Raw genomic sequence first — 14096 nt, 5'->3', positions numbered from 1 at the left:
ACCGTCTCGGAGCCCTCGCTCGGAACCCCCCCTCCCCGCACCTAGCTAGCCGGCCTTCCTGAGCACCACGTCTTTGGTGGGTAGAGGGGGGAGAGGGAGGGAAGTGACACATCTACCCCCGTCGCGTTGAAAATATTTGCGCTCGCCAGGACGTACGCCTCTCGGGTGTCCAGCGGGCGTCCAAGTCGCTGTCATCTGTCCAAGCGCACGGCGGCGGTGGCGCGGGCTGCGTCCTTCTCGTCACGGCTTCGTCTGCACCTCTTCAGAGGGGATTTTAGTCAGAAGCAGATTTGTTTTGAAGCACCCGCCGGCAGCCACGTGGAGGTGGAGGGACGCTTGAGCTGCGACGCCTTCTCCTAACCGGTATGCCGCTTCTCGCGTTGGCTTTGTTGTCCGATGAATGCCTGGTGGTGTGTAAGAAAATATTTTTTTCCGTCAACAGCCACCGCTGATAGGAGCTCGTGTGCACGAAAGGTAACAAACTGGTTTGGTGCGATCGTTTTTGGAACCAACCCTCCTCGCGGCGCATTATACACGAGGCATTTTGAGAAATGAAATTTGCTGACTTACAAAGTGGTTTTGTGAAAGAGGGAAAAAAATTGCCCGAGATCAGTTTTCTTTCGTCACGCAGAGAGCCGGCTGGATTTAATCTAATCTTAGATAAAAAATTGTATTTTAGTTGATGGGGAGTGTTGACATTGCCTAGTGGTGTTCTGTTTCTTTCCTCCTGTTGGCTCAGTTGATGTCTCAAAAGAAAAAAACCTTGGTCACTCATGTGGGCTTCACATTGTCCCGCCATGTGATTTGCTGCTATATTGGGGTCTCTGGTCAGTATCTCAGATGCTCCGAGTTCATTTCGTTTTACGTGTCGTCTGTCTCTGTGAAGAAAGACGGACAAAAATAAATTCTGCACCGGCTCGAGTAATATGTGCTCAAAATGCAAAGCCAAACACAACAGGCATTTCACACTGGTGCATAAGTCTTGCAGATGGCTTCAGATTTGGCATTTGTGAAGGATGGCAAGGCACAGTTAATATTTCATGTCTTGAAAGAACGATCTTGGAGTCCGCGTGCAGCCTTGGGTAAGTTCCTATTAATGATGCGCAAGAAAATAAACATAAAACACATTTCGCGAAACGTCTCGATGGTGAAATTTTAACGGGATGGGTTCCGCGCGCGTCTAATAACTCAATTGGATGGCGTTGTTTAAAAAGTCGAGTGTTTGTGGAGTGCTGTTGTTCAATCCCCTGAGGGTTATTGGCTGAGATTGAATAACTGCAAGAACTCTGAGACAGTTATGGTCCAGGCGACTTTCTGCATATTCTTCATTGCATTTTTATGTTGAGGCTCTTGCGTCCAACAGGAGTGGGATGTTCGTGTGCATAGTCAAATTTAAATACTCCAAGATATATATCGGATTGGTCGTTATATGGCAGATTAAAGGATTCTACTGACCCACTGATTCTAACGTCCGTGGGCATCGTAAACACACCATGCTTGAAAGTGTTTACGTTTGTAATCAAGTACACACACGTGCCTTGCGGCATTAAAGTCCTGGGTTCGATACCTGACTCTGATGCCTTTATTTGTGGAGTTTGTATATCCCCCCCTCTGTTTCCTCCGGGCTCTGGTTTCCTCCCATAGCTAAAAAAATTCAATTTTTTTTATTTTTTAGCAATTAAAGCCCACTGAGCCATATAGCTCTTTTTAGAAGCGACTTAGCCACAAATGATAGCTCAACGATGTTGCTTATCATGTGGACATTTATTGCAGCCAAATACTCTAAATGCATTTTTCTAAATATGGAGGGAAACACCGGAGGACCCGGAGAAAAATCCATGCGACCACGGGGAGAACATGCAAACCCCCCTATTCACCTGGCGAGGTATTTCACATTTTGCCACCATGGCACACACACAATGTCACTGGTATTGGTCGAACATCTCAATTATACAAAAAAAAACCTGAAAATTACTCAATTGGGATTACATACAGCAGCAGCAACATCGCCTATTACTGTGAAAACCTGGTAGGGCCCTCCTTAAAAAAAGTCTTTAGATATAGTGAGGCTTTCCTTGGAATACAAGCACAAGAATAATACTAATTAATGCATGTGTGTATGCGTATGTGTGCACATACATACAAAGTGGGGAGCGGTAGTGTCGAGGTTAGCACGCTACGCTACAAACTCGGCGACCCAGGTTCAATTCCCGCTCATGGCCAACACGAGTGACGATTATCCAAACCGGTCCTGGGCCTCCCTTAGGTCGACTCAGCCTCAAATGAGTACCTGGTGCGTTGTGTAAAAACATCACCACTGGGGAGACAAAGGCGATCTGGCGTGTTGTTGGCCACCCACACCCTCGTGTGCCGTGCCTGCCTTCATAGATGCTCACAAACAGCACTTGCCCCAACAGTCTGTTAAGGATATACTGTGGATTTTTGTCTTTGCCTTTTGTGTGCACATACACACGAGGGCTGCATTTGATTCCATTATTCCTTGTTCTCTACTCGCCTGCAGCCCTATAAACAAGGGCCGCGTGCCCATTTAATTCCCAGTACATACAGAGAGCCTGCGACTAAATCAGTCGAAACGTGCCCAATCTCGTCTGATGTCAGAAGCTGAGTGGGGTTGGTTCAGTCCGCCGGGCAGTTGTTGGACTGATGGGTGCCATGTACTCCACGTTGTATGCATGTTGAACTTCTTTCGCAACGTACGTAGCCAACCGTGCTAATCGGAGGTTCGGGGAAGGTCGCTGTAGGCAGCCGCGGGGCTACGTGCTGGGTGCAGCAGAGGGCAGTACAGAATATCGCACTGTTGTACTGCACTCTCACCTTATTGTATTTCAAACCTGCACCGACTGGCGTGGTGAAGTAGAGTCGCACAACCCTCACCGCCCTCACTGTGTGCCGAGGCCCTCACCCGGCAGCGGGTTGGCATGGAGCCGTATGGACGCAATTCCACGTGGAGACGACCAACATCGTCAAAGCTGACGCAGCGGCCAGAGACTTAACGTCCCCAACACCAGTGTTGAACTGATCGCAATCCCCTTGGCTTTCCCTCTGCCCTGGCTAATTCAGACGGACGCCACTCGCAAAAGTTGGGAAGCCCCTGAGGCTCCCTAGCCGCCCAAGCACGATGAGAAGCCAGCCGCACCAACCAGCCGGCCTCCTTGCCGGCGTCGCGCTCTCCCTCCTCCTCCACCTCGTGCTCCCGTCGGCGTTCCGCCCGTGCTGCGCGCTGGCGCTCGGCGACTCGGCGCCGGCGTCGGACGGTGACGGCGGTGGCGACGGTGACGGCGGTGGCGACGGTGTTCGGGCCAGGGGTCCAGCGCTCGGCGGCGGCGGGGACTGCACGGGCGTGGAGTGCGTGGAGGACGAGCGCTGCGTGGAGGAGACGCTGGAGCCCGGCGCCTGCTGCGCCACGTGCCTGCGCCACGGCTGCGCCTGCCGCGGTTACCAGTACTATGACTGCGTGGCCGCCGGGTTCACCAACGGCAAGGTGAACGCCGACGCCGAACCCCCTGCAGCCAGCCGCACGTGCGGCCCCCACCCGTTTAGAGATGGCGCGGACGCTCGTTGAGAGGGCCTTCGTTCGGCAGTGGTTAAGAACGTTGGCTCGCGATCTTGTGGGTTACCGGGAAGGCACGCGTTTATCAGAATATGTATTTTGTGGTGGAGGAATAGTGAGCCCTGAAGCTCTTTTTCACAGACGTCCAGTTGATGACGATTGTTCAAGTGCATTTTGCGCATCAATCGTAAAGAGGATTTGTGCTGGCCTGCACGTCTCGGCTGTGCTGAGAGAATTGACCAGCGTTTTGTCACGCGTGGCAGAGATCTGCCGTCACCTGTCTGATTAAACGTGGCCCATTTCACGGTTTACGGGACTACAGCATGGCATGCAGAACACGGCAAACCGTAACATTGAACATGAGCGCCATTTGGGCTCTCGCAGCTTGTAAATGTGATTGGCCACTTCGTGCCCGACCAGAGTCTCATGAGCGAATCACCCCGGAACGTGCTCGATATTGTAAGATCTCCGAAACTAAGTAGGTTTGAGCCTGCTTAGTGCTCGGATTGGCGATTAACATGCATAAAACACAGACGTTTACAGGCTGCTTGTGGGGACTACATTGCATTTTGCAGTCCGGTGACATCTATTGTTGTACTGCACTATGTTCCCGCATCTACGTTGCCTGCCTTGATACGCATTGACCCACGTACGGGGGGAGGCTTTCATCCAGCAGTGGATGGACAAAAGGGCTCTAAATATTAACCAGCAGGGTCAGTGCGAGCCCATTCCATCACCGTAGCTCATATCCCCACATTGGCTTTCTGTATTTCTGTCATGATGGAAAACACCCAGACAAACACAGAGATCCCCCTTAACAGACTGTTGGGGCAAGTGCTGTTAGCAAGCACCTATGAAGGCCGGAACGGCACGCGAGAGGGTGGGTGGCCATCACCACGCCCGGCCACCATTGTCTCCCCAGTGTCGATCTTTACACACCACACCAGGTACTCATTTGAGGCTGAGTCGACCTAGGGGAGGCCCATGACCGGTTCAGATCATCGTCACTAGTTTTGGCCTTGAGCGGGAATCGAACTCGGGTCGCCGGGTTCGTAGCACAGCGCGCTAACCGCTATACTCCCGCTCCCCACACCCATACACATACAGTATCACGGTGACTATATGATTTTTTGCTATAATTGAGAATTGCAGTATCCCGATAGCAGGGCGGCCAATGCCGTGGGGCCAGATCCTATAAAGGTACAGAGCGGGTGTTTTATCGCGTTGCATAATGCAGTGTTGGCATGCATTGTCGAGGCACTTGGTTTCTAGACGAAGATCTTGGCATGGGCGACCCATTGGAGCAGTCACATATGACCATTGCCAGGGTAATCTAGCTCATGGTGAACATTACGTGTATATATGCTTTCAACTTACAACGTGCACAAGTATTCGCTCGCTCTCAGAGAGAGAGAGAACGACTCAGAGGCGCGAAGAGGAACTCTGGACGAGCGGGACGGCAGCATCAGCAGCTACGCAGTGAGCCGGCGCCACCAATTGCCCAAGCTCTGCAGTCCTCAATATATTAAATCGTTTTTTTAGTCCATTAATGAGGGTTTATACATGTGTGAGGAAACCGGAGCACCAGAAATTTGATCCACAAATGGCTGACAATTGAGCTCGGCGTGCAGCAAGTCTTCCAATGCCACCGCCGCTCACTCTCAACCGGGGAAAAACGATTCCTTGGTGGTCACAGGAGTTGGGCCCTCACCGTCTCCTCGCATGCCTTCACAGGGCAGGGTCCCCACACCCCTGCGTGTGGGTGTCCGTGTGAATTGCTAACGAGACTGAACCCCATACTGCTGGGTTCAGTCCACAACAAATGCCACACTAATGAGTCGCTGTCACCTCCCATTAGAATGTTTCGCCCTTTGTCAAAGCCACAACGGGATGAAGGCCGCTCCACGTGTATTGGTTGTGGGGGTTGTTTCCACCATACTTCACCACACTGGTCAGTAGGGATTTGTAAAGGCAGGGGGTGGGGAGCCCAGGATCGGTCCAGGTATCATTCACCACTGTTAACGTTTGCCAGGAATCAGTCTTAGGTCAGAGTTCATAACCCAGCGATAACCACTGCACCAACAATCCCCTTACTAATGAGAATGAACCCCATACTGCGATGGAAGGAGGATACACTCTGTCCCATACAGATGGAACAGGTGGTGGTTATTGCTTTGCCCTGGTGAGCCAGGACATGGCACCCCCTCGATCCCCACGGGAGGGGAGTTTCACAACATCTGTGTGGTGATCCATCAACCCTCGCAACCTCCACAGTGCTGTATTACAGGCCGCGTGCATAGCCACCACAGCTTCTTTGGGAACTGGATGCAGTTCGGCACGTGCATCGAAAAGTTGGCCATATTGCCGAACAGCGCGTGGTACAACCAGAAAACACATCGGAGAGCCGTAGAGCAGCACGACTGTCAAAACCTACGCGGCTATTGCAGTCTCCAGGAAAGTCTTCCTCCTTGAGATTAGCAAGGAGAACAAATGTTGGTCCCCATAGTTCCTTCCGGTCAGAATGGGCCCTTAACACACCTCTGCTGTGACAAAAAATATTCACGTGAATCCCGTGACGTATTTACTCAATTACAGACACATTACATCTCTTGCAACCTTACATGGGCAGGTAAAGCCTTCTTTTGTCAACACACTGCCAGATACTAGGGTCTCGTCACGTTACGCTGGCCTCAAGGATTATTTTACCATACCACGCACAACCCTGTTTATCACGCAGGCATATTAAATGTGCATGATAGACGGTCACTGCATCGCACGCTTTCAGATACGCTTCTATGGCCACATGGAATGCTCTTTCATCCTATATTAGTGTAATGGCGTATTGCGTGCAGGGTTTGCAAACAGCAGTTGCATTATGTACGGGGTTGCAGACAGTGAGGTCAGCTAAGGACAAGCAGGTGCAGGCGGGTGGCCTGGGTGAAAGCAGACAAAGAGATGCCAGCAATTAGGGAAAGAGGGCAGTGATTGGCTGGCTGCAAATGCAAACGCGGAGTAGGCGCCACGGAGGCGAGAGATAGTGGTGATAATAGGGAAACCACGTGCGTGAGGTGTGGGGAGGACGCTGGCCTAATGAGGGCCATCTGGGGTCACTTAATGAGGAGGAGGATAAAAGGGGAACGTGTGAGGCGAGAGGGGTTGAGTTGGTTGGAGTGAAGACAAGAGTGAATTCAAGAGAAGTCCGGGTCCCCACTCTCCACACCTCGTCCTCTCCAGCAGTGTTGGCTGATCCCCTGCTGGAGGCAGGGGCGAGGTTGGAGGAGTGAGGGTAGACAGGCTAGCAGTAGAGAGGCTCGAGGAATCCTAAGTGTGAGGGTGATAAGGCTAGCAGTGGAGAAGCTAGCAGAGTGTATAGTGAGAGGCTAGCAGTGGAGAAGCTAGCGGAGTGTATAGTGAGAGGCTAGCAGTGGAGAAGCTAGCAGAGGGAAACATAGCAGGCTAGCTGTACAGACGAGCAGTACAAGAGAAGGAGTTGTGACGGAGACGCGTGGTGTTGAACGCGAGGAGTTCTGTACAAATTAAGTGACATGGAAGAAACGAAAAAGTTGTCCGAGTGAAATAACACCACGACATTAGGAAGCCATCAAAGCTATGCATTTAAAAATCTAGATTGATAAACTCACTTCTTTAGAACTGCTTTTTGTGTTTAGTTTGTTGTCCTTCCCCGCCAGCACCTCTGATTAGCGTGGTTGGCGACGTACGGTGCGAAATAAGTTCAAGGTACATATGTACGTACTAAATGTGAACCTCGTGGAGTGTTGCCTCTCCCCCGCATGTGCGTCCAAGGTCCCGGAAGGGGCTTCCTACTTCGTCGACGACGGCAGCACGGAGTGCCGGTGCCCGGCAGGGGGCGGCTCCATCGACTGTCGCTTCATGCCGTGCCCCGAGCTGCCGCCGGGCTGCGTGGACGTGCGGGCGCCGCCGGACGCGTGCCCCGAGTGCGCGCGCCTCGGCTGCGTGGCGCCCGACGGCCGCGAGTACGACGCCGGCTTCACCGTCCGCCTGCCCGACTGCCGCGTGTGCCACTGCCCCGACGTGGGCGGGGAGCTCCTGTGCTACCCGGAGCCCGGATGCCGATCCGGCGGAGATGGCACCGAGCGCGGCGACGACGGCGACCACGACCATGACGGCGACGACAAGAGCAGCAGCGACAACGAGAACGGTGGCGGTCACACAGGGGGGGCTTCGCCGGCTGGCGGAGTCTCCCAGGCGAGCGCGGAACGTCTCCCGCCGCTCGTGCTGCCACTCTACAAGGACGGCATGGCGCCCAATGGAGAACCGAGAGGTGCTGTCGAGAGCGTGACCCCAACGCCGGAGCCGCTGGTGCCGGCCGGAGGATTGAACGACGGCGGCGACGGCGGGCGCGCGCCACAAACCTCGCTTAGGTATAGCCCGACCCCCGCGTCGGTTATTCTCCCCTTGCACGGAGACGGAACAACGGCGCCCAGGAAGCAGGCGCAACACGGTGGGGCCGGCAGGGAGGATGGGCAGAGTGGGGAGGAGGAGGAGGCCGGCCACGTGGAAGAGAAGACTACTGCCTTGGAGCGAGGCAGGAACCAAACCTTCTCTGAAAAGTTTGGCGCCGTCAAAGCCGGCAACAAGGAGGCGTCAAGACCATCGTCTAAACCGTCGCCGAAATCACCGTCGAAGTTCAAAGCCACGAAGGCGCCCAAAAGGTCACGAGCGAACGGGGAAAAGCACCCCCTGGAGACGCGCCGCGGCGACCTTCACGACGCGAGGGAGCGGAAGTCTGGCGCGCCGGGCAACAAGCGCAAGCAGGCCGAGGCGAGGGCCCAGCTCGAGGCGAGAGGACAGCGAGGCACGTGGAGGCCCACGCGGCCGCCCCCACCTCCGACGGGGGCCCCCCATCTGGAGGTGACCGCACCACCGCCAAGCGGAGCCAGCCCCGGTGAGTGTCGCAGCGGGCGCCCCCACCCTCTCCCCCACTACCAAATCCTGACCGGCGCCCCTCGGGGCCGTAATAAGTTTTGAGCGAGGCCCTTTTGTAATTGGCGAGGGTAACGCGAGAGCGATACAACATTTTCGTGGGTGGAGGGCCGTGTTTGCATTGGTGAGCACGCCACTCAATTTCTCAGCTCGGTAACTTTGCGCAATGATTTTTTTACGTCGCGTTGGGAGCTGTTTTAGAATGTTTGTCTTGGCAATTACCGTGCTAGCTATGCAGTTTAGCTCCCATTGATGTACGGTTTATTTTATTTATTCTTAAATTTAAAGCGCTCCGTTTCTTTATGGCGGCTTGCGTTTCGACGACGCAGTAAAGGCCCAAGCCGGAGCGGGTAAACATTTCCATTTGCTCACAAAAACGAAACCCCACAACCATAGCCTCTGGGTGAAAAAAAGGGAAAAAAATCCATCCAATGAATTACTTTGACAAACTTCAGAAGGGGAGTATTCCACTGTCAGAGGTTTCCTGCCAGGGAGGTGAGCACAGTGGAACATTGTTTCTCGAAAGCCGCACTAACAGCACCCCTCTCTCGTCTCGCGCCTCGAGTTGTTCAATAACCTCTCCCCGTCAGATCTCACCAGATCTCGAAAGCAAGCTAAGGAGGTTTGAGCCTGTGGAGTTCTTGAATGGGTGACTATCCAAGAACTTTCCATCTCAGCCTTTGGGACGCCACGGTGGCGAGATGTTAACTACCTCGCTTGGTATACAGGAGGTTGTGTGAATTCGATCCCGACCCTGCCGCCTGTATATTTGGAGTTTGCATGTTCTCCCCGTGGTCGTGTGGATTTTCCTCCGGGTCCTCTGGTTTTTCCCTCCACGTTTTGAAAACATGCGTTCGGAGTATTTGGCCGACATAAATTTTCACACGATATGCCCCTTCGTTGAGCTATCACCTGTGGCCAGGTCGCTTCTGACAAAGAGGTGTAGATAGCTCAGTGGGCCTTACCTGGTAAAATAAAAAATAGTTTTAGTTTCGTTTAGAGACCGACATGCACGTCAGAGCGTTGCCAGGGCTGCTGCGGGGCTACTTGGTGGGCAGCAGAGGGCAGCGCAGCGATCTCCACTGCTGCTCCCTATGCTCCCCCGTCTTGACCAACTGGCTCTGACCAGCGTGATGAAGAAGCGTGGCCAAGGCAACTCGCTTGACCACGTTGCTGCGTGTCATCGCTCTCGTCCGAGTACTCCGCCATACAAGCCCGTTGCAAGGGGTAGCAACTTTAGTCGCAGTTCAAGCGGATGTGTGGAAACAAACACGTTTACTTTTTCTTTCGTCTTTGTTGTTTCCTGTCCGTCGTGTCATTTGCATCCACCCCCTCCCCCGGGTTTGCTTGTTATTTATTTACTTATTTGTCTATTTATTTATTCGCGGTTGCTTTAGTTTTTTTAGCGGTGGCCCAGTCTCGGCTGGGCCACCGGGGGGAGTGGTAGGGGGGGGGGGGGTTCACACGTCGTGACTTGAGCTGGAGCAGTGGCGGAGGGAGCGAGAGCTGCGTTCGTAGCCGCGGGGCATTTCCACGCGGTGGGATTTGCGTCGCTGGCTCTCAGAAAGTCGGGCTGCAGATGCGTCCGCGGGGCGCTGCGACGATTTGCCCGGTGAAAGCCGTCGTTGTCACTGTCAAGGGAAGGCGACCGCTTGGAATAAAAGGTCAATTTGCTCAGTGAGGGCAGCAGCGTTCGTGCCCATTCAGCGTGATACTACTATTTCTATTTGACCAGGTAAGGCCCACTGAGCTATACAGCACTTTGCCAGAAGCGTCCTGGCTGTCACAAATGATAGCCGAACGAAGTGGCTTATCACGTGGGAATTTCAAGCAGCCAAATACTCTAAACGCGTGATTGTTGATTCTAAATGTGGAGTGAGAAAACGGAGAACACGGAGAAAAATCCACGCGGCCACGGGGAACACATGCAAACTCCAGCAGTGCCTACTCAGCATCAGGGTGAAGATCAAACCCACGACCAGCCGTATACCAGGTGAGGTCGTTAACATCTCACCACTGTGGCGCCCCGACTGAGTATGGATGTCAACATTCACATGCCCCCGGCCCCCTCTCCATCACCTGGTGATGTGGTGAATTGTCACGATTCAGGGTCACAATTCGATTCAACAATAAATATTTGTTGTTTGCAATAGTTATAACTGTCGGTAGCGGCCACTTGTGGCTGCAGGATTCACGTGAACCCGTTACACACACCGCACTCATGCCTTCATAATATTCATAATCGACAACCGCAAGTTTTCTACCGCCTCCCCAAATCCCTCAAGTCTCTCTTTTCCCCAAATCTCCCATCTCCAAACTCCAGTTGATCTAACATCCCACCAAACTCCTTGGTTGCACACATAAACACGAGCATGCCACCCAGATAATCTAAGCTCTCCACTGGCCTCCAGTCCAATCCGAGATCAAACGCAGGGTCGCAACTTGCAATCTTCACGATCCTCCATTTACTTGACCTGCCTACCTCCCCCCTCTCATCTCACTACTCTCGTCTACGCATTCTCCTACCTCTCCCCTCTCATCTCACTCTACTCCCCTCCACGCACTCTCCTGCCTCTCCCCTCTCATCTCACTCTACTTCCTTCCACGCACTCTCCTACCTCTCCCCTTTCATCTCACTATACTCCCCTCCACGCACTCTCCTACCTCTCCCCTCTCATCTCACTCTACTTCCCTCCACGCACTCTCCTACCTCTCCCCTCTCATCTCACTCTACTTCCTTCCACGCACTCTCCTACCTCTCCCCTTTCATCTCACTATACTCCCCTCCACGCACTCTCCTACCTCTCCCCTCTCATCTCACTCTACTTCCCTCCACGCACTCTCCTACCTCTCCCCTCTCATCTCACTCTACTCCCCTCCACGCACTCTCCTACCTCTCCCCTCTCATCTCACTCTACTCCCCTCCACGCACTCTCCTACCCCTCCCCTCTCATATCACTCTACTCCCCTCCACGCACTATCCTACCTCGCCCCTCTCATCTCACTCTACTCCCCTCCACGCACTCTCCTACCTCTCCCCTCTCATCTCACTCTACTCCCCTCCATGCACTCTCCTACCTCCATCCTCTCATCTCACTCTACTCCCCTCCACGCACTCTCCTACCTCCCCCATCTCATCTCACTCTACTCCCCTATCATCTCGCTACACTCTCTTCCTCACACTCATCTGCCTCTTATGGGCCATCTCACCCTACTCGCCTCCAAGGTAATCTTTGCACTCGCAACCACGCCTGCGAATGTCAAAGGCCGGTCAGCCTCTGCTCAGTGAGAGTCCGCGCTGTCGACCTCCCCTCTGCTGCCCCCATAGTTTGGACTTTGGAACTCCCTTCCCTCAGCATTCTGGGCTGTTGCCTCCCTGCCAACCCCCCGAACAAATCCCGACTCAACACCTTCCTCAGTTATGCTGCCCATGACTGAATGCTTCTTTCAAGCAAAATAACGAAGACATCCTTTGCCCAGGATGCTTATGTCCCACTGTTTCATCCTGAGATGCAGCTGCCCCTTTAGACTCCTCGTGTATAAATCCACACTGTAATTGTAGCCAGTTGTAAATTAGCTGTTAATTACCTGATTATAAACGGCTCACGAGGAAAAGACAATTTAGAGCTGGTGGCTCGATAATTCAGTAACCTAATTAGGTAATTAATTACGCAGAGTCTTGCCAGGATGCACAACTGATTATGTGGTACATCAATTACACTACTTCGTAGCTCGTGGTTTATTATATATTTAATGCGTTCAGCTCTTTTGTCAATCCACTGCTGGATGAATGACTGCCCCGCACCACATCGTTCGTGGGCTCTTGCTTGGCCACGCTGACCATACTTCACCACCCTGGTCATTGCTGGTTGGTGAAGGGAGCGACCTTTGACCAATTCATAAATCACTGGCCACAGATTTGAGCCGTGGCTGGGAATCAATCTCAAGCGGCTGCAATCATAAAATTACGCGAATCACTGCACCACCGCTCCCCTACCTCACCCCACTCTGTTAGTGGTAAGTTGAACACACACTCGGGTTTTTAAACGTACGTGAGGCAACAGGAATGCAATGAACCATAATTGCATATATGGGACATCCGTTTTTAACAATGCAATTGGCAGTTGTAGCTTGCTTAATTTCAATTATTACGAGTACAATAATGATGCCATCAGTCATGGGTGAATGTGCCACGTACAGGTTTTGTCGAACGCACTTCGTCAAAGTTTGGAAGCCGTAACACAGAGGGACGTCTTCTCAAGCGCTTGCGCGGAAAAGCAAAACACCCCACCGATGTATTTACGTATTGAGGTATTTGCCGCTCGTGCAAGAACATCGCCACGTGCTTTTGGGGTCATTGGGGTCATGAGGGAGCGTGGCACTCCAGCTCGCGACGTTCAACGCGATGAGAATGTTCGCACAAAGGTGTGTCACGAGAGGCACCTTTTTACAAATTTACTTTAAGATATGAATGGGGTTTATTCAGTGGGAGTAATACTCGTTTGATTCTCGAAGGGTTTGCCTGTTTCTCAATTGTGTCCATGTTTGTTGAACTTCTTTTGCACCGTACGTAGCCAACCGTGGTAATCGGAGGTGCGAAGTGCTTTAAAAAAAATGTGAACATTTATATGGGACTTTCGTTTTTAATGGAAAAAGAACGGATAATACTCTGTAACATGATAACAGATGTATGTTAGTAACTTCAAGAAGTCAAACAGTCTCTACTTGTTCGCCATCATTGTCAACACGTGCCTGTAATCTTCTCCAGGTGGTCTTCAGAGACCGGAGGCACATTTCTCCTGGTATTGTTGACAATTCTCGGTAGTGTTAAAAAATGTTTGAAGCACCCTGTATTAGTGGCTATTCACGTGCCAATTTTCAAGACTGGCCACTAGATTAAAAACAAAAAGTAATTCACATCAGGCCCCATGGTGTTAGGTGCAGCCTCTAACCCTCGTCATCAACTCCATCTCGCTGTCCTCTCTATGTGCTATGAAGAAGAGCCATTGCCTGAAATGTCGCCTATTATATATATATATTTTTTTTATTTTAAACCCACGGTGTTGTTGATGAATGTGTTGAAGTTGTGTTTATGGTGCTTGTGCACCACTGCCAACGCAGCAGCAGCATTACACAATCCATTTACAAAAGCCAAAGATTCCTCATATAGCCTTTAACAAACTACCAGGGCAAGTACTGTTTGCGAGCACCTACTCAGGCCAGCAAAGGTGCACGAGGGCTTGGTGTTATCACTATACAATGCCTGCCCGTCTTTTCTTTTCGCAATGCTGTTGATATACTTAAGGCTGAGTCGACCTAGGAGACATTGAGCAGACTGAGTTGTAAAACAGCTATGAACACATTCGAATGACGACCATTGGAGGAAGGCCACCTCACCCTGTGCCAGTCGCGGGAGTTGTTTAACCATACTTCACCGTGATGGTCAGCACGAGATGATGAGGGCGGTGGGGCCAGGACCGTTTAAGATATCAGTTTCATCTTCTTAGTTCTTTCGGTAAAGTCATGTAGAAGGGAAATAATACAATAATAAAAATAAAAC

The sequence above is a fragment of the Lampetra fluviatilis genome, chromosome 34 (assembly GCF_964198595.1).
Source record: "Lampetra fluviatilis chromosome 34, kcLamFluv1.1, whole genome shotgun sequence".
Lineage (NCBI taxonomy): Eukaryota > Metazoa > Chordata > Hyperoartia > Petromyzontiformes > Petromyzontidae > Lampetra > Lampetra fluviatilis.
The sequence above is the reverse complement of the archived record's forward strand: the minus strand, read 5'-3'. Positions refer to the sequence as shown.